The sequence below is a fragment of the Natrix helvetica genome, assembly GCF_964273705.1.
Source record: "Natrix helvetica genome assembly, chromosome: 3".
NCBI lineage: Eukaryota > Metazoa > Chordata > Lepidosauria > Squamata > Natricidae > Natrix > Natrix helvetica.
This window is the reverse complement of record NC_138549.1, coordinates 171,344,047-171,364,900: the sequence shown is the minus strand read 5'-3', so window position 1 is coordinate 171,364,900 and position 20,854 is coordinate 171,344,047. Positions and strand designations below refer to the sequence as shown.

Genomic DNA, 20,854 nt, shown 5'->3' with positions numbered 1-20,854 from the left:
CTTACTTAGTAAGAACGTACCTAGAATACTGCATTATACAATAGATGAAGGGCAACCAGTATAATGGGACTGGAGGCTAAAGCTTATAAAGAACAGTTGCTGAAACTGGATATGCCTAGTCTGATATAAAAACTGTGGGAGACACGATAGTGTTCCAGTATCTGAGGAAGAGGAAGTCAGCCTATTCTCCAAAGCACCTGAAGTCAGAAGCAGCAAAGGCCCAAAGTCACCCAGCCACATTTCATGCCTAAAGCGGGACTTTGATCACATTTTGGGAGCTCAGTATCACTGTCTGATTTATGGCTGTTTGTAACCCATTGTCACGTGACAGTCACTAACGATGTTATTACTAATATATACTTCCTCTTCTTGGCAAAACCATGCCCGTTAAAAACCATGGTATACATTTAACAACCAGTGCAAAACAAGTTTAAAATTACAATTTATGTACTCACATAATGGGCAGGCTCCATTATGGTCATACCTCGAGGATTATCTACCTGCATTCCCAGGGGACAGATTCATCTTTTTGGAGCCTTTTCAACACAGGTAGTTCTCAATTTACACCCATTTAGTGACCAAAGTTACAACAGCGCTGAAAAATGTGATTTGTGACCATTTTTCACCCTTACAACCAGAGTGGCATCCCCAGGGTCACATGATCAAAACTCAGGTCCTTGGCAACTGAGCATGGCTGGGGAGAAATCGGGGGGGGGGGATGGAAGATTAAGCCCACCTTCTGCTAACAATGGCCTTCTCCCTCTCTCTCCCCCTGATTTATCCCTTGCCGCTTTCCCGGCCAGCCACCCAGCTAAGCAGGGCATACAGGGCTGCAGCCAACTGGAGCCAATAGGAAGGAGAAAGCCGAGCTTCTGCTAGGGACGGCCTTCTCCTCCCTCTCTCCCCCTGATTTCTCTCTGGCCACGCTTGCGGAGGAAGAAGGCAAGGATGCTGGCCGGCGCTTGCTTCACTTACTACCAACCACTGCCATCCCTGCACCTGCCAGCTTCAGCCCCCATCTGCCCTGCTTAGCTGGGTGACTGGCTGGGAAAGCGGCGAGGGGGCGAGTGCAGCCAGCATCCCTCCCTCCTTCCTCTGAGAGCTGCGGCGAGGTGGCCTCAGGTCAGATACCATCTGGGGAAAACGCCTCAGTGGTGTTGCTTCTTGTCCTGAAACAAAGCCGCAGCAAGGAAGGAGTCTCTGGTGGTTGCAGCAGAAGCGGTGGCGGAGACTGAAGCACTGTCCCGAGCATGTCCTGTTGTTTCTGGTGCCATTTTGGTGAATCTGGCTCGGCGATGGGGTTTTTGCCATTGCTGAGCATCACTGGCAGCCGCTTCTTACCATTGCCACCGAGTCAGATTCATCAACAGCAGTGGCAGCAGCAACGGGACATGCTCGGGGAAGGGAGAGCCGGAACTGACTGCCTGGGATTGTGTTTCAGCTGCTGCCGCCACTTCTGCTGCTGCTGCAGCCACCAGAGTGTCCTTCCTCACCGCCGCTTTGTTTCGGGCTGAGAAGCGATGCCTCTGAGGGGCTGTTCCCGGATGGCACCTGAGGCCACCTCGCCTCCTTCTGCCCCGTGGAAAAAATAGCAGCTCCCCTCTCACTTTCCTCAGCCTATGCACTATTCGGGGGGTGGGGGGGCCCTTCGGCTGCCCCTCCAGGAGGACCACCGCACATGCTCCATGGCTGGGAGATTGAAGGGGCGAACCACATGTGAAGAGCGGCGAGGGGGGGGGGTTGGCAGCGCAGGAGAAAGACTTCAAAGTCAGTGGAGGTGTTTTGTGTGGCTGGTGTGCCTTGTTCCAGACTCTCCCCGGGTGCAAAATGCTTTAAAAAATAGAAGTTTTAATTTTGGGTTTTTTTTTTTTTTATAAAGGTTAGAGTGCAAGGGTCTTGTAACTTGACAGCTGCACACTTCAAATGCCGGACTTTCTAAGCCAACATTTTGGTTGTTAAGCAAGTTTCACATTTTACAAGTTGACCACACTCACCCAGTCACATGACCACCACCCCATGCCCATGAAATAGGCCACGCCCACATAATAGGTAATGAAAAATTGTGAAAGCCACCCCTGGTCACTTGGTGATTGGCCCAAAATCATCCAGCTCGCTTTCGTGTCTAAGGCAGGACACATGATCACATTTTGGAGATCAGTAATAAAGCGTAATGTATGGCTTTACCCACCTGTCATACAATACTCTCCCTACAAACCCCTTAATACTCCTAATTGCTCTTCTCTGGACTCTTTCTGGAGTCTCAACATTCTTTTACATCGTGGCTACCAAAACTGGAGGCAGCACTCCAAGGGGGGCCTTGCCCACGCCTTAAAAAGTGGCACTAGAGCCGGGAATTTCGCACGAAGCGAAACGCTGCATCCATCACGGCAGAATCGCAGCCTTCCCTCCTCGCAAAGCATCACGGTAGAAGATAATGCAAATGAGGCTGCTCATCTCCCCTCCCCTACACCCATCTCCTTCTCCGTGGGCTGCGATGCTGGCGATAAACCCGGGCGAGCCAATCGGAGGAACGCCTAAAGTTACCATCAGACACGTGAGCCTCGTTCATCTGACGTCACTTTGCAGCCTCTTGAGGCGTGGCTCCGATCTGAGCGCCGATCTTGACTCGCCAACAAAGCACTAAAACTTATCCGAAATGAGCGGGGAGGCGGGGAACTGAGCAGCTTCATTTGCATGGACTTCAACCGTGATGCTTTGCGAAGAGGAAGGACCAGCGACTCTACCGTGATGGGTGCCCCGTTCTTTTCGTGCGGAAGTCCCGGTAATAGAATCGGCAGGAATGTTTAAAAGCGTCTTCTTGTTCACCCAGATACGATTTTCGGCGTTTGCACGGACGCCCTAACTTCAATGTCTATTTCCGCCGTAGAGTTTGGTGTCGGCGGAAGCTGGTTTTCGATTTTCGTGGAGTCGAGGGAGGAGCTACAGTTGGGTTTTATCAAAGCAATTTTTGGAGGCCCACTAGGGCTATCTTTCTGTTGTTCTAAAGGTAGATAATTGTTGTGAGTTACTTTTTATTTCTCTCCCTTTTTCGTATTTCTTTGAAAGTGATTTTCGCTGTGTTCCAGTTATTGCTCTTTTGCATTGCAGTATCTTCACGGGGAGAATGGGAAAACATTATTTCGTTCTGCTTTCGTCTCCCTCCCCCTGTGTTTTCTGGGTCCTCTGGACCAGGGGTCTCCAACCATGGCAACTTTAAGACTTGTGGACTTCAACTCCCAGAGTTCCTCGGCCAGCAAAGCTGACCGAGGAACTCTGGGAGTTGAAGTCCACAAGTCTTAAAGTTGCCAAGGTTGGAGACCCCTGCTCTGGACGACGCAGGCAGCATTCAAAATTGCCCAAGAGTGTGCAATGGTGACAGCCAAAAAAGCCAATGCAATTCTGAAATGCATTAACCGAGGGATACAATCAAGATCAAGTGGGGGATTAATACCACTCTTTTAACGCTTTTGGTAAGACCACACCTATAATAATGCATCATAAAAAAGATGTTGAGAGACTCTTTCTAGGAAGAGCGCAGAGAAGAGCAACCGGGATGATGAGGGGAGGCTAAAACATGGAGAACAGTTGCAAGAACTGGGTATGCCTAGTCTGATGAAAAGAACGAGGGAAGACATGATAGCAGTCTTCCAATATCTCAGGGGCTGCCACAAAGAAGAGGGAGGGAGTCAAGCTATTCTCCAAAGCAACTGAAGGCAGGAGAAGCAGCAATGGCCCAAAGTCACGTAGCCACCTTTCATGCCTAAGGTGGGACTAGAACTCGCCATCTCTTGCAGAGGTTGATTTCTCCCGGTACAGGCATACCTGTAGCGGAAATTGGCCGTATCTTTCCATACCATTTCTGATGGCAGACTGGTCACGCTCCCGTACCGTCCTTTGGCCTATCCCCGCTCACTCCCCCTGCCTGCCCGGTCACCGCTCTCTCTCTCGCCCCGCCTGTTCGCACCATGCTTACCCTGCCCACCCACTTCCTTTGTCCGCCCAGCCAGCGGGGCTGCAGCTGGTGGGTTGAAGGGGCAGCAGTGGCGAGCAGTAAGTGAAGCGAGCACCGGCCAACTTCCCTGCCTCTTTCCTCCACGAGCACGGCTGGTATAGTTTTCCCAAAAATAAGTATATTTTACTAAAAACATCGCTAGCGACTATCAGGTGACGGGATCATAAATAGTCATAAATTAGGCGGTGTTACTGAGCTCTAAAATGTGATCATGTGATCTATTCCCGCCTTAGACATAAAAGTGAGCTGAGTGACTTTGGGCCAATCACCAGGGGACAATGAATTCTAGTCCTGCCTTAGCCACAAAAGCCAGCTGGATGACTTTGGACCAATCACCAAGAGAGGGTGAATTCTAGTGCTGCCTTAGGCTCTAAAGGTGGCTGGGTGACTTTGGGCCATTGCTGCTTCTCCTGCCCTCAGGTGCTTTGGGGGATAGCTTGACTTCCCCTTCTTTGGGGCAGCCCCTCAGATATTCAGCAAGGCTTCTTGGCTAGCCAGAAAGATTGACATTCAAACGTGGCGCCCAGTGGTGGGTTTCAAAATTTTTTGGAACCTCTTCTGTAGGTGTGGCCTGCATTGTGGGAGTGGCTTGCCGGCCGTGTGACCGAGTGTGAGTGGCTTGCTGGCCGTGTGACCAGGTGGGAGTGGCTTGCCGACCATGTGACCGGGTGGGAGTAGCCAAGACGATGCCACTGAATTCTTTGCCCCAATGGATGATCTACAAAAAGAAGATATTAAAAAAGGAAATTTATTATTTTGTGCACTTACTACTTAAATAAGATTAAAATAAGTACACAAAACAATAAAAGAGCTACTTACAGAAGGTAAGTAGCTTACTACTTACTACTTGTATTTCAAAGGGAATACAATGCATATTTAATGTTATACATGTTAACAGCTGCTGGAATTGTGTTTGCACAACAGTGGAAAAAATAAAGATATGAAAATGAATAAATATTAGAATGTGCGGGAATGAATAAATTCACAATTAAAATCAAGAAGGCTTCGAATACTTTTTCACGTGGGATTTGTTTTATCAATTGCTAAGTAACAGAAACAGCAATTAGAAATCTAAAAGTATGAAAGAAAACACCAATTATGTAAGGAAAGGTCACTAAAATGTATAAGGAAATATTATTAGTACTTGATCATTATTGATGTGTAGATAACTGCGGGACATTATACACCCACACACACAAACTATGACAGTGCCAGGAAAACACCAAAAAATAACAATTTCCTCCCAATTGACTGCAGATGAAACCAGTTTTTTCCCTAACCCTAAGAACAGGAAAGACAAAACCACTGGAATAAAAACCCTCAAGGCATTGTGGGAAATTATAAAGGACAGTGCCAGGAAGCTCACAGAACCAGCAACCACCTCACAATTACCTAAACAACCAGGTATCACACACAAAATCTGGCAAAGCTGCCTTGCACCAACCTGGCCTGCCCATAGAAAAGCAGCCACCTTGAGATACATAAACCATGCACCAACCTGTACACTTAAAAGCAACATAGTGCATCACAAATAAAACATTTGCAAAAAAGAATAACATTTCTTGTAATAAACATTCTATAAACAATAAATAAATAAAATTTCCCTAAGAATAATTTTAAAAAAAGATATTCTATACACAATAAATTAAAATAAAACCATTAAAAATATTCTATACACAATAAATAAAATTTGAGATTGTGGAGATGTAATTCTGAGGCCGGTCATTGTGGAAGGCCCTGATGAGGAGTTCCTGATGACCATGAGGCAGGAGGCATATAAATTTAGTAAATGAAGAAATAAATGCCCTGTGGTCTCGAAGGTTTGCTTGCAGATATTTTATTGTCATTGGTGTGAGATACCTAGCTGGGTCATGAAATGTCTGCAAGAAAATCACCAAGCTCAGGGAACACCAAAGGACCCCACAGTCCTCTCCCTCCTTATCTTTTTCCTTTTTGTCCTTCTACTTCTCCTTCCTCCCAACCCCGCTCCCTTCTAGCACTGATGATGTTACCTAGTTTGGTAATAAAATGTCTGTAAGAAAACCACCAAACTCAGAAAGCAGCAAGGATCTCACTATCCTCCACCTCCCCTTTCTCCCTCTCTTTCTCCCTTTTGTCCTTCAATCTTTCTCCTCCTTCCCCCCAACCCCACTCCCTTCTAGCACTGATGATGTTACCTAGTTTGGTAATGAAATGTCTGTAAGAAAACCACCAAACTCAGAAAGCAGCAAGGATCCCACTCTCCTCCACCTCCTCTTTCTCCTTCTCTTTCTCCTTTTTGTCCTTCAATCTTTCTCCTCCTTCCCCCCAACCCCACTCCCTTCTAGCACTGATGATGTTACCTAGTTTGGTAATGAAATGTCTGTAGGAAAACCACCAAACTCAGAAAGCAGCAAGGATCCCACTCTCCTCCACCTCCTCTTTCTCCTTCTCTTTCTCCTTTTTGTCCTCTATCTTTTTCCGCCTTCCCCCCCAACCCCACTCCCTTCTAGCACTGATGATGTTACCTAGTTTGGTAATGAAATGTCTGTAGGAAAACCACCAAGCCCAGAAAGCAGCAAGGATCCCACTCTCCTCCACCTCCTCTTTCTCCTTCTCTTTCTCCTTTTTGTCCTCTATCTTTCTCCGCCTTCCCCCCAACCCAACACCCTTCTAACACTGATGATGTTAACTAGTTTGGTAATGAAATGTCTGCAAGAAAACCACCAAGCTCAGAGAGCACCCAGGACCCCTCATTACAACCTGGAGCTATCAAGAGTCTCTTCTGTTGGAGAGCCTTGATGCAAGGGAAAACTGAAAGTTTTAATTTTAATTCAGTTTTAGCATTTTAATCATCTTTGCCTCTTTCAAATTTTACGTGCTTTTTTTTTTAGGTTTTAATGCTTTATTTGTACGCTGCCCGGAGTCCCTTTGTGAGGGAGATGGTTAATTTGATCAAATAAATAAAAGCAGGGGCTGAGAGAAAATATGAAGGGACAAATATAAAAAGACCATCTCTGCAGTGTTTCATCCTCGTGGATTTTTAGCCTTCATTTAATTAAATTTAATGCTTGTCTCTGCCGATTAGCTTTTATAGCATTGTAAGCTGTCCCAAATCAGTTAAGCTAGTGAGATGGGAGGTATATAAAATTAATAAATAGACAAACTCAGTTATGGGCATGCAGAACAAATTGGAAGTCTCTAAATGATGGATTACAATTGGTGATTCTCACACAAGTCATTCCTCTTTACCCTTTCAAGAATATTTATTTTTTAAAAAAAACCTTTGGTGGGGATGTTGTCTTTGCATATAATCTGGCTTTTACTTTACTTGCAAGTACATATAGGTTCCTTCTGATAAAGACCCTTTTAACATTCTGAATTTGCAAAAGATGCTGATCTCTTGCAGGAGGACGAGTCACGCAAGAGCTAAACAATCTTAGCATTAGTCCTGGTTTTCATCTGTCCCACTAAACCACAATGGGGTTGATTGGATTCTGGTTGAGTAAACAGCAAACTTGGGGTACCTGAAACACAACTTGCAATCTGTGGATTGACCCCAGGATCCCAAATCCTGTAGCCCCCAAAGTTTCTTTTTTAATTATTGACCTATTTGAATTTATTAGCCGGCCAACTCCAATGGACTTCCCTGTCCAGCATCCCTTCCCCCCCTCACTCCTTTCACCCACTGCGTGTACACTACAGGCCCCAACAAAGGCAAGAAGCGAAACGGTGAACCCATAGAGGTTTAGAACGTGGGAACACGGTAGAGCCTTAAGGGGAAACTCGTTTTGCAAAACTCCTGTTCCGTGAGAGTTTCCGCCAAACCCTGTGGTGAAAATCCTCCCAAGCCGCTTCCCCCTCCGCGTTAGCCCCAAGAGCCACGGCCACCGATGCACGTGGAAACTAGTCAACTCCGCAGCCTCGGAAAGAAAAGGGGGACGGATTTATCGCGAAAAAGGAGCCTGGCAAAAGCCTAACGGGCGGAAAACTAAGCACTGCAGCCAAACCAACCTGGAACAAGGAGCAATTGCTTCCTCCGCCTGCTACTTCAAGCGGTAGGCCTCGGCGGCAGTTAAGGCTCCTATCTTTAAACGCGGATCTTTCCTCACCGCTTTATGAGGTTGGCCCGGACTTGCTTTCTGAGCACGGGGGGGGGGGTGGGCTGTAGTTTGCGCGGCTAGCGCAAACTACCGTCCATTTCCCTGTGTTCAGAAAAGGAAGCCCGGCTAACTCCTTTGCTAGCAGGCAGGTTCTAGGATGCCTGCCGCCACCAAAGCACCTTCCCGGAGTTACTTTTCTGAGCATGGGGAGAAGGACGGCACAAAATACCGTCCATCTCCCCGTGCTCAGAAAAGGAAGCCTGGCTAAGTCCTTTGCTAGCAGGCAGGTTCTAGGATGCCTGCCGCCACCAAAGCACCTTCCTGGAGTTGCTTTTCTGAGCACGGGGAAACAGACGGTAGTTTGCGCGGTGCGGCCGGCACCTAGGAGGTCCTAGGAGACCGGCTGCACTTTGTAAGCTCCCGTTGCCGTCCCGACCCCTGCGCCCGTGCTTTCTGGTGGCCCGGGATTGTTGCAAGGCCACAAAAGGTCACTGGACGTGCTTATAGTGCAGGGCCGCGGCAGCCCCCCGCCCCCCGCGCTTAGTTGCAGCTTACTTGCTGCCTCGGAGTCAGCAGGCAGCAATAGAGAGCCAAGCAGGAAAAAAGGTAAGTGGGTTTAGATAGGGCTCTTAGAGGTGGGCAGGGTTATTGGTGAGCCAGCCAATCAGTGAGTGGTGGGTGGGGCTAGGATAGTGCAGACGGGCGGAGGAGCAAGTGATGGAGTGGCTTCCGGACAGGCGGGAGCGAGCGAACGAGCGACAGGACCGGGTCAGGTGTTCCGGAACTTACTTCCGGGTCCACCGGTTCGGTAGATTTGATGAACTCGTTCTTTTTAACTGGTGCGAACCAGTTGGAACCCACCTCTGGTGGCGCGGCAATAGCTCGCAACGGCCACTCCGGATCCAAAGTGGTGCTATTTTTATGTTGTATCCCGTCCGGCAAAACTGGCGTTTATGTGTACCTTCGGCAGACACTATAAAAATACAGAAACAACTCCAACGCCATTAATGATTTGCGGGAGAAGCTGCACAACCTCGGCTTGCTCTGAGTTCCAGGCTCTCAGACCCCAGCATCGCCAGAAGCCAACGGATGGAGGAGGGGGCATCAGAAGCGGTGCGAGAGAAAGCGGAAGCGCGGAAAGCGAGCAGGGGTTAACGCTAGGCTAAAGGCAAACCCTAGCTGGCCTGCTCTACCACCCATCCTGCTAGCAAATGTCTGCTCCCTGCACAATAAAGTAGATTCCCTCAGACTCCAGCAAGGTACACTTTGTGAGTACAGACACTGCTGTATCTTTGTTTTCATGGAGACATGGCTGAGTGATAGTTCCGGATGCTGCTATTCAGCTGGACAAGTTAACTGCGTTTCGTGCCAATAGAAATGCAGCTCTGTGCGGTGGACTGTGTATATCAACACAGAATGGTGTAAAAACTCTGTCCTCGTTTCCACCTACTGCTCACCGTTTGTGGAGTTTATGGTTGTGAGATGTAGACCTTTTTATTTATCCAGGGAAATTCACCACTGCTATTATACTTGGCATGTATATTCCACCTAGCGCTAATGCTAAGGAAGCGCTCTGTATACTTCACCGGACCATCAACAGACTGCAGAACAGACACCCTGATGGATTGTTTATTGTTGCCGGAGATTTCAATCATGCAAATCTCAGGACTTTGCTCCCTAAATGTTATCAGAATGTGAACTTTGCAATCAGAGGGGAAAACACACTGGATGTTGTTTGTACAAACATCCTGAGTGCATACTGGGCGAAGCCCCACTCCCTTTGCTACTCAGATCACATCTCTGTTATGCTAGTTCCAGCATACAGACCACTCACCAGGCGTTCAAGACCAGTTCGGAAGCAGGTGAGGACTTGGCCAGCAGGAGCCATCTCTGCTCTTCAGGACTGCTTTGAATGCACTGACTGGGACATGTTCAGGGAGTGTGCAACCAACGGTGACTCCATTGACTTGGAGGAGTACACATCGTCAGTGACTGGCTACATGAGCAAGTGCATTGATGATGTCACAGTCTCCAAGAAAATTATCTCACCCCAACCAGAAGCCGTGGATAACTGGAGAGGTGCGTGCTCTACTGAAAACCCGAGATTCTGCATTCAGGGCAGGTGATAAAGCAGCCCTAAGAACAGCGAGAGCCAATCTGTCCCGGGCCATCAGAGAAGCAAAGCATGCACATGCCCAGAGCATCCACCAACACTTCACGAACAGTGGCGACACACTGCGTATGTGGTAGGGCATCCAAGCCATCACTAATTACAGAACAGCAACACCTGCCTGTGAGAGTGATGGCTCACTTCCAGACGTGTTAAACAGCTTCTACGCCCGTTTCGAAGCACAGAACCACATGACAGTGAGGAAGACCACACCTCCTTCCAAAGACCAGATATTTTGACTCTCCACTACTGACGTGAGGAAAGCTCTAAGCAGGGTCAACCCACGGAAAGCTGCGGGACCAGACAATATTCCTGGCAGAGTGCTCAGAGGATGTGCAGACCAACTGGCAAATGTTTTCACTGACATCTTCAACATCTCTCTGAGTACCACTGTTGTCCCAAAGTCCTTCAAGACAATGACCATCATCCCCGTGCCAAAGAAACCATCCACGTCCTGACTCAGTGACTACCATCCCGTTGCACTTACTCCCATCATCATGAAGTGCTTCGAGAGGCTCGTCCTGAGGCAGATAAAGACCCTGTTGCCCATAACATTGGATCCACTGCAGTTTGCATACTGCTCAAATCATTCCACCGACGACGCCATCTCCACTAGACTCCATCTAGCCCTCACTCACCTAGAAAACAAAGACTCATACATACGAAGGCTGTTCATAGACTTTAGTTCAGCATTCAACACTATCAATCCTCAACATCTGATGGGGAAGCTGACTCTATTGGGCCTGAGCACCTCCCTCTGTAACTGGATCCTGGACTTTTTAATTGGACTGTCTAACACCTTCATACTGAGCACTGGAGCCCCTCAGAGCTGTGTGCTCAGTCCCCTGCTGTTCACCCTTCTGATGCACGACTGTGTAGCAATGCAGAGTTTGAATCACATCATAAAGTTCGCTGATGACACGACCGTGGTGAGTCTTATCAGCAAGAACGACGAGACAGCATACAGAGAGGAGGTGGAGAAGTTAACGAACTGGTGTAAAGCCAACAACCTGTCTCTGAATGTAGACAAAACAAAAGAGATGGTTGTTGACTTCAGGAGGACACAACACGACCGCTCCCCGCTGAACATCAATGACTCCTCCGCGGAGATTGTAGAGGGCACCAAATTCCTTGGTGTTCACCTGGCAGAGAATCTCACCTGGTCCCTCAACACCGGTTCCATAACAAGGAAGGCCCTGCAGTCTCTTTACTTTCTTAGGAAACTGAGGAAGGCACAGCTTCCACCACACATCCTCACAACCTTCTGCAGAGGGACCATCGAGAGCACCCTGAGCAGCTGCCTCACCAACTGGTTTGGGAATTGCACCGTTTCAGATCGCAAGACCCTACAGCGAATAGTGAGGACAGCAGAGAAGATCATCGGGGTTGTTCTTCCCTCTGTCATGGACATATACACCACACGTTGCATTCGTAAAGCCAGAAACATTGTGGCTGACACCCCCAACCCCACATACATGCTCTTTACTCTCCTGCCATCTGGAAAAAGGTACAGAAGCATTCGGGCCCACACATACAGACTGTGTAACAGTTTCTTTCCACAAGCCATCAGACTCAACACTCTCTAAGTTCTTAGATTTAGAGCTATACAGGTGAAACTCGAAAAATTAGAATATCATGCAAAAATACATTTATTTCAGTAATGCAACTTAAAAGGTGAAACTAATATATGAGATAAGACTCATTACATGCAAAGCAAGATAGTTCAAGCGGTGATTTGTGATGATTATGGCTTACAACTCATGAAAACCCCAAATCCACCATCTCAGAAAATTAGAATATTACATGCAATCAATAAAACAAGGATTGTACATAGAACAATATCAGATCCCTGAAAAAGTATAAGCATGCATATGTACTCAGTACTTGGTTTGGGCCCCTTTTGCAGCAATTACTGCCTCAATGCGGCGTGGCATGGAAGCTATCAGCCTGTGGCACTGCTGAGGTGTTATGGAAGACCAGGATGCTTCAATAGCGGCCTTCAGCTCTTCTGCATTGTTCGGTCTCATGTCTCTCATCTTTCTCTTGGCAATGCCCCATAGATTCTCTATGGGGTTCAGGTCAGACGAGTTTGCTGGCCAATCAAGCACAGTAACCCCACGGTCATTGAACCAGGTTTTGGTGCTTTTGGCAGTGTGGGCAGGTGCCAAGTCCTGCTGGAAAATGAAGTCAGCATCCCCATAAAGCTCGTTTGTGGAAGGAAGCATGAAGTGCTCCAAAATCTCCTGGTAGACGGCTGCATTGACCCTGGACATAATGAAGCACAGTGGACCAACACCAGCAGATGACATGACTCCCCAAATCAACACAGACTGTGGAAACTTCACACTGGACTTCAAGCATCTTGCAGTGTGTGCCTCTCCATTCTTCCTCCATACTCTGGGCCCTTGGTTTCCAAATGAGATGCAAAAGTTGCTCTCATCAGAAAAGAGGACTTTGGACCACTAAGCAACAGACCAGGTCTGTTTTTCTTTAGCCCAGGTAAGAAGCTTCTGGCGTCGTTTGTTGTTCAGGAGCGGCTTGACAAGAGGAATACGACATTTGAAGCCCATGTCCAGGATCCGTCTGTGTGTGGTGGCTCTTGATGCACTGACTCCAGCCTCAGTCCACTCCTTGTGAAAGTCCCCAACACTTTTGAATGGCCTTTTCCTGACAATCCTCTCCAGGCTGCGGTCATCCCCGCTGCTTGTGCACCTTTTTCTTCCACACTTTTCCCTTCCACATAACTTTATATTAATGTGCTTTGATACTTTGGGAACATCCAACTTGTTTTGCAATTACCTTTTGAGGCTTTCCCTCCTTATGGAGGGTGTCAATGATGGTTTTCTGCACAACTGTCAGGTCAGCAGTCTTTCCCATGATTGTGATTCCTACCAGACTGAGAGACCATTTAAAGGCTCAGGAACCCTTTGCAGGTGTTATGGCTTAATTAGCTGATTAGAGAGGGACACTTTGAGCCTAGAATATTGCACCTTTTTACAATATTCTAATTTTCTGAGATTGTGGATTTGGGGTTTTCATGAGCTGTAAACCATAATCATCACAATTATGACAAATCATGGCTTGAACTATCTTGCTTTGCATGTAATGACTCTATCTCCTATATTACTTTCACCTTTTAAGTTGCATTACTGAAATAAATGAACTTTTGCACGATATTCTAATTTTTTGAGTTTTACCTGTATGTAGTTCTGTGTCATGCTCTTTTTCTTTTTTATCTATGTTGTCTGATGTAACACCTCGGTCCTGAGGAAACGTTTCATTTCACTGTGTACTGTACTGTATATTGTTGAAATGGCAATAAAACCTACTTGACTTGACTATTGGAATACTGCTATTATGTCTCCCCTAGTCCTTTTCATCAAACTAGACGTACCCAATTCCAGCAACTGTTCTTCATAGGTTTTAGCATTTAGCATATTAGTCCCCTAATCTTCCTGGTTGCTGCTCTTTGCACTTTTTCTAGAAAGGATCTCTCAACATCTTTTTTATGATCCATTATTGTAGGTGCGGTCTTACCAAAAGCTTTAAAGAGTGGTATTAATCCCTCACTTGATCTTGATTGTAACCTTCTGTTAATGCATTTTAGGATTGCATTTCCTTTAGCTGCTGCCACTGCACAGTCGTTACGCATGCTGCGAAATAGAAACCACGGAAGGGGGGAAGCAGAACTAAGGGATTTTTCTCCCATTCTCATTCATGAAGTTACTACAATATAAGTAATCAAAAACCAGCACAAAGCGAAAATCACTTCCAAACAAAGACGTAGAACCGGAGAGATACAAAAGGCAATTCAGAACTTACTCTCTAACCTTAAAACAAGATAAATTAGCCCTAATGGGCCTCCAAAAATTCTTGAATAACCCATCAGTGAGTTATCCCACGCCAACTTCGAGACAAGAAACTTTTTCCACCGACACCGACCCCTACGGCGGCAATAGATATTAAGGTTACGGCGTCCCGCGCGACCGCGATTAAATACGTGTTCGTGGGTGGAAAAGAAGGAGCGTTCGAACATTCCCACCGGTTCTAGAACCGGGACTTACGCACGAAGCGAAACGGGGCACCCATCTCAGGAGAGTCGCGGGTCCTTCCTCTTCGCAAAGCATCACGGTTGAAGCGCATGCAAATGAGGCTGCTCGGTTCCCCGCTCAGTTTGAATGAGGTTTAATGTTTTGTTGGCGACTCAAGATCGGCGCTCAGATCGGAGCACGCAAGACGAGCCCCACGTACCGCACGTCACTTTGCATCCTGATGGTAATTTGAGGCGTGGCTCCGATTGGATCGCCCGGGTTTATTCCCAAGCATTGCAGCCCACGGAGAACGAACTGGGCGGGGAGGCGGGGCGATGAGCAGCCTCATTTGCATTGGCTTCTACCATGATGCTTTGCGAGGAGGGAAGGCTGCGATTCTGCCGTGAGGGATGCAGCGTTTCGTTCCGTGTGAAAGTCCCGGCTCTGGAACCGGTGGAAATGTCCGAAAAGATCTTCTTGTGAACCCAGGGACACGTATTTATGCGCGGTCGCGGGGGACGCCTTGCATTTATGGGAGAGCCAGCAGTTGGCTGCAGCTGCTAAGAAATCCCATGCACTCCCAGGCTGCATCAACAGCGAGAATGAGAATCAAGATCCCGTGAAGCGCTAGTGCCACTTTCGAAGGCAAGGGTGCCCCAAAATGGCATCTTTTAAGACTTTTGGACTTCAACTCCCAAAATTCTCCAGCCAGGTATGGTGGCTGGAGCTATGCTGTTTATGCTGGCTAGAGAATTCTGGGAGTTGAAGTCTACAAGTCTTAAAAGTTGCCAAGTTTGGGCCCCCCTGTTCTAAGGCCTTGGCAAGGCCCCACGTGGAGTGCTGCCTCCAGTTTTGGTGGCCACGATGTAAAGGGATGCTGAGATTCAAGAACGAGTTCAGAGAAGAGCAACAAAGAGGATTAAGAGATTGCAGGATAAATTGTATGACAAATGGTTAAAGCCATAAATTAGGCTGTTACTGAGCTCCCAAAATGTGATCATGTGATCTAGTCTCACCTTAGCCACGAAAGGCAATTGGATGACCTTGCGCTAACATGGGGTGAGTTTCACAATTTTTTATTATCTATTCTGTGGGGCTGGCCTGTTTCATGGGGCTTGGCGGTCCTGTGACAGAGGCAGGTGTGGCCCACTTGTAAAATGTGAAACTCAACGCTCTTGCTTAGCAACCAAAATGTTGGCTCAGAAACTCTGGTGAAGTGTTTGAAGTGTGCAAGTCTTAAAAGCTGTCAAGTTACAAGACCTTTGCATCCCTAACCCTTTAAAAAAAAAAAAAAAACAATAACTTTATTTTTTAAAGTATTTTGCACCTGAGGAAAGTCGGAACAAGGCACACCAGCCACACAAAACACCTCCACTGACATAATAATAATAATAATAATAATAATAATAATAATAATAATAATAATAATAATAATAATAATAATAATAATAATAATAATTTATTTCTAAGCCGCGCCCTCTCCCGAAGGACTCGGGGCGGCGTACAATAAAACAAATAAAATACAAAGTACAATACAATACAATACAAATCTGAACACGACATACATATAACAAGAACGTATATAAAACGTATACAAGGAGGAGGTAGGCTAATAGCTAAAAAACAATTAAACAATTAACAATTAAAACAATTAAAAAGTCACAATATTTAAAAACCCCGATAAATAAATTCTATTGAATTACATTAATAAAAAACCCGTCAGGAGCGATATAGTTGGATCATGGTTGAGCCAGGCCAGCTACTTGGAATAGGTGGGTCTTGAGCTTAACTCTGAAGGAACGGAGGTCGGACGTCGTCCTAATATCCGGAGGGAGGTTATTCCACAGGGCTGGGCCCACCACAGAGAAGGCTCTACTCCTAGGCGCCGCCCCTTGACACTGTCTGGTGGACGGCACCTGGAGGAGTCCCTCTCTGTGCGAGCGAATTGGTCGCAGGGATGTATGGGGCAGAATACGATCCCGCAAGTAACTAGGTCCTGAGCCATGGAGCGCTTTAAAGATCGTAATCAAGACCTTGAAACGCACCCGATAGACCACAGGAAGCCAGTGCAGCTCGCGCAGGAGAGGTGTCACATGGGAGTACTTGGTACTCCCCATAATCACCCGCGCGGCCGCATTCTGGACCAACTGCAGTCTCCGAGTGCATTTCAAGGGAAGCCCCATGTAGAGAGCGTTACAGTAGTCCAGGCGAGACGTCACCAGCGCGTGGGTGACTGTGCGTAGGGCGTCCCGGTCCAATAGGGGGCGCAATTGGCGCACCAGGCGAACCTGGTGGAACGCCCCCCTGGCCACGGCTGTCACATGGTCATCCATGGACAGCCTGGCATCCAGGAGGACGCCCAAATTGCGCGCCCGCTCCACGGGGGCGAGTTGAATGCCCCCAATGGCCAGAGATGGGATTAACTGGTTGAACCGGGGGGCCGGAACCCACAGCCACTCCGTCTTGGAAGGGTTGAGCCTGAGTCGGTTGTCATCCATCCAGACCCGTACGGCTTCCACACACCGGGACATCACTTCGACGGCCTCGTTGGGGTGGTTCGGGGTGGAAATGTACAGCTGAGTATCGTCAGCGTACAGATGATATCCCACCCCGAAACCACGGATGATCTCACCCAGCGGCTTCATGTATGTGTTGAACAGGAGTGGCGAGAGGACCGACCCCTGTGGCACCCCACAAGTAAGGGGGCTTAGGGTCGACCTCTGCTCCCCTGCCAACACACGTTGCGTCCGGCCAGAAAGGTAGGAGCCGAACCACCGCAAAACGGTGCCCCGGACCCCCAGCCCCTCCAGTCGGTGCAACAGGATACCATGGTCGATGGTATCAAAAGCCGCCGAGAGGTCTAATAGGACCAGGATAGAGGAACAACCCCTATCTCTGGCCCTCCAGAGATCATCCACCAACGCGACCAAGGCCGTCTCTGTGCTGTGCCCGGGGCGAAAGCCGGACTGGCGCGGGTCTAGATAATCATTCTCCTCCAGATGTCGCGGGAACTGAGAAGCCACCACACTCTCTACAACCTTCGCCAAAAAGGGAAGGTTGGAGACAGGACGATAATTGGCCAGCTCCGTAGGGTCCAGGGAAGGCTTCTTGAGCAAGGGTCTCACCACCGCCTCTTTCAAGGCGGCCGGAAGAGACCCCTCACCCAATGAAGCGTTCACTAGGCCCAGGAGCCAGTCGCGTGTAACCTCCCAGGATGCCAGTAGAAGCCAGGAGGGACACGGGTCCAATAAAAATGTGGTAGGTCGCAGTCGTCCACGCAATCTGTCCAAATCCTCGATGACAACCAAGTCAAACTCCTCCCAAAAAGGTTCCTCAAGACTCGCCACTGGCGTCTCGACTGGGCCACTGAAGGGGACCCAATCCTTCCGGATTTGAGCGACTTTATCCAGCAGATATTTCCCAAACTCCTCTCCTCTACCCTGTAGAGGGGCCTCCCGCGGCCTCTGAAACAGAAGGGAGCGGGACACCCGAAACAGGGCAGCAGGGCGGTTCTCTGCGGATGCAATGAGAGCGGCACAATATCGACGTTTGGCCGTTCTCAATGCCACTAGGTACGTCCTTAAATGGGCTCGTACCTGTGCTCGGTCCAATTCGGATCGGGAGGATCTCCAACGACTCTCTAGGCATCTTGGAAGTCTTTCTCTCCCGCTGCCAAAACCAGTGTTACCTCTAATTTTTTTTCAATGTGAGCAGAAAAGTATAGTGTTTGAGCGGCACATTTTCATGCCTGAGCACCTGAATTTTTTTCACAGATGTCAGACAACAACGAAATCAGTATTATTTGAAACTCAAAGTTATGTTTCTTCAACGTACCCACTTAATTAAAAGTGTTATATAATATCAGTATCACTTAACAACGCTCCTGCTTAGCAACCAAAATGTTGGCTCAGAAACTCTGGCATTTGAAGCACGCAACTCTTAAAGCTGTCAAGTTACAAGACCCTTGCACCCCTAACCCTTTAGAAAAAAACCCCAGGGGTGTTCAAACTTGATAACTTTAAGACTTGTGGACTTCAACTCCCAGAATTTCTCCTCCAGTCATGTTGGCTCAGGAACTCTGGCATTTGAAGTGTGCAAGTCTTAAAGCTGTCAAGTTACAAGACCCTTGCTCCCCTAACCCTTTAGAAAAAAAACCCAGGGGTCTTCAAACCTGACAGCTTTAAGACTTGTGGACTTCAACTCCCAGAATTCCTCCTCCAGTCATGTTGCAGCGACGTCATCTGTGTTGATCTGCTCCATCTTTGGTTTCTTCATCGTGGGCAGGGCTGCTGCTGAAGATGCCGACGAGCTGCCACCAGAATAACTGCTGCTACCTCCTCCTCCTCCAAAAGCACCACCACATTTGCACCTGAGCTCAGCGCCACGTTATCCCTGCCCCCTCCTCCTCCGCCGTGCGCGGGGATGCCGGCTGGAGCTTTGGCAGCTTCGCCTCAGCCGCAGCGCCAGGTGGCAAATCCGGCAGTGCTGTTAGAGGAGGAGGAGGTGGCAGCAGTTATTCCGGTGGCGGCGGGGGCTTTGGGGCTTCACAAGTACCCTCAGTCGCCCCGTGCTCATCAAAGCAAGTCCGGGGAAGTCCTTTGCAGGCGGCCCGTTCTAGCTGCCTGCAAAGGACCTCCCCAGCTTCCGGAGCCTGTGGCAATAGAAATCACTGCGCGGCAGTTGAAAACTGCTGCGCGGCGTTTCCTTGCCATGTGCGCGGCCGCGCAGCCCCGCACCTTAGAGGGAACATTGGCCAAAACTTCTCGCCGCTCTTCACCTCCGGTAGCCCCTTCAACCTCCTACCCGTTAAGAATCCACAGTGGTCCTCCTGGAGGGGCAGCTGAGGGGCACTTCCCCCCCCCCCCCCCGAATAGCACGTAGGCCAAGGAAGGGGAGAGGGGAGCTGCTCTTTTCTCTGCAGGACAGAAGGAGGCGAGGCAGCCTCAGGTGCCATCCGGGGAGAGCCCCTCAGAGGTGTCACTTCTCGGCCCGAAACAAAGCGGTGGTGGGGAAGGTGTCTCTGGTGGCTGCAGCAGAAGCGGCGGTGGCAGCTGAAATACTGTCCTGGACAGTCAGTTCCGGCGCTCCCTTCCCTGAGCATGTCCTCATTGCTGTTGCTGCCGCTTTTGATAAATTTGGCTGAATGGTGATGGCAAGACGGGGCTTTGCAGTGATGCTCTCAGCGATGGCAAGAGCTCCACCGCTGAGCCAGATTCACCACAAGCGGCAACAGAAGCAACGGGACATGCTCAGGAAAGGAAGAGCCAGAACTGACTGCCCAGGACAGTGTTTCAGCTACCGCCACCGCCCCTTCTGCTGCAGCCACCAGAGACTCCTTCCTCGCCGCCGCTTTGTTTTGGGCCGAGAATCAACGCCACTGAGGGGCTTTCCCCAAATGGCACCTGATCTGATGCCATCTCACCGTGGCTCCTATAGGAAGGAGGCAGGAATGCTGGCCGGCGCTCACCCCCCTCACCGCTTTCCCAGCCAGCCACCTAAGCAGGGCAGGCGGGACTGAAGATGGTGGGCGGTAAATGAAGCGAGCGCCGGCCAGCAACCCCGCCTTCCTCCACGTGGTTGGCCAGAGAGAAATCAGGGAGAGAGGGAGGAGAAGGCAGTCCCTAGCAGAAGCTCGGCTTTCTCCTCCCTTTCTCCCCAGCCGTGGCAAAAGCAGCAGTGGCCCAAAGTCACCCAGCCACCTTTTGTGCCTAAGGTGGCACTAGAATTCACCCTCTCTTGGTGATTGGCCCAAAGCCATCCAGCTGGCTTTTGTGGCTAAGGCAGGACTAGAACTCACTGTCCCCTGGGGAGTGGCTCAAAGTCACACAGCTCCTTTTCATGTCTAAGGTGGGAATAGATCACATGATCACATTTTGGGAGCTCAGTAACATGGTCTAATTTATGACTGTTTGACCCCCATTTAACAACCATGGTGTCCATTTAATAACCACTGCAAAAGAAGTTTACATTTACAATTTATGTACTCATATAATTGGCAGGCTCCATTATGGCCATAACTCAAGGATTTCCTACCTGTATTCCCAGGTGACAGATTCATCTTTTTGGAGCCTTTTCAATACAGGTAGTTCTCAACTTACAACCATTTGTTTAGTGACCAAAGTTACAACAGCACTGAAAAAAGTGATTTGTGACCATTTTTCACCCTTACGACCATGGCTGCTTACCCAGGGTCACATGATCAAAACTCAGACCCTTGAAAACTGAGTTGTGTTTATGACGGTCACATTGTCCCAGAATCATGTGATCCCCTTTGGCGACCTTCCAACAAAGTATCTCTCACTTGATCTTGATTGTATCCCTGTTTTGGCTGCTACCACCGAACACTCTTGAGTAATTTTGAATGCTGCCTGCATCTCAAGAGGCGCAGCTTGCTTGTGGGGAGGGGGAAGAAACTAAACCAGAAGGAAAGAATTTTCTCCCATTCTGACACGACAACGGAAAAGAGCAATAATTGTAACAGAGTGAAAATTACTTCAAAGACACACGGAGAAAAGGAAAGAGAAAGAGAATTCACATTTTCTCTTTATCTTTTGAACAA

General features: G+C 48.5%; 1 protein-coding gene and 1 long non-coding RNA gene across 3 annotated transcripts in view; both read left to right on the top strand.

The window, feature by feature from the left end:
• LOC309390390 (peroxidasin homolog) overlaps positions 1-20,854 on the top strand; it is a gene marked incomplete at its 5' end in the record, with an annotated part of 160,667 nt that overhangs the window by 17,906 nt on the left and 121,907 nt on the right. The gene's annotated exons all lie outside the window — the stretch shown is intronic.
• On the top strand, positions 2,099-4,974 carry LOC309390471. Its single transcript, XR_014175135.1, has 3 exons — positions 2,099-2,782; positions 2,888-3,007; positions 4,577-4,974. It is a non-coding gene; the product is annotated as an uncharacterized lncRNA (long non-coding RNA).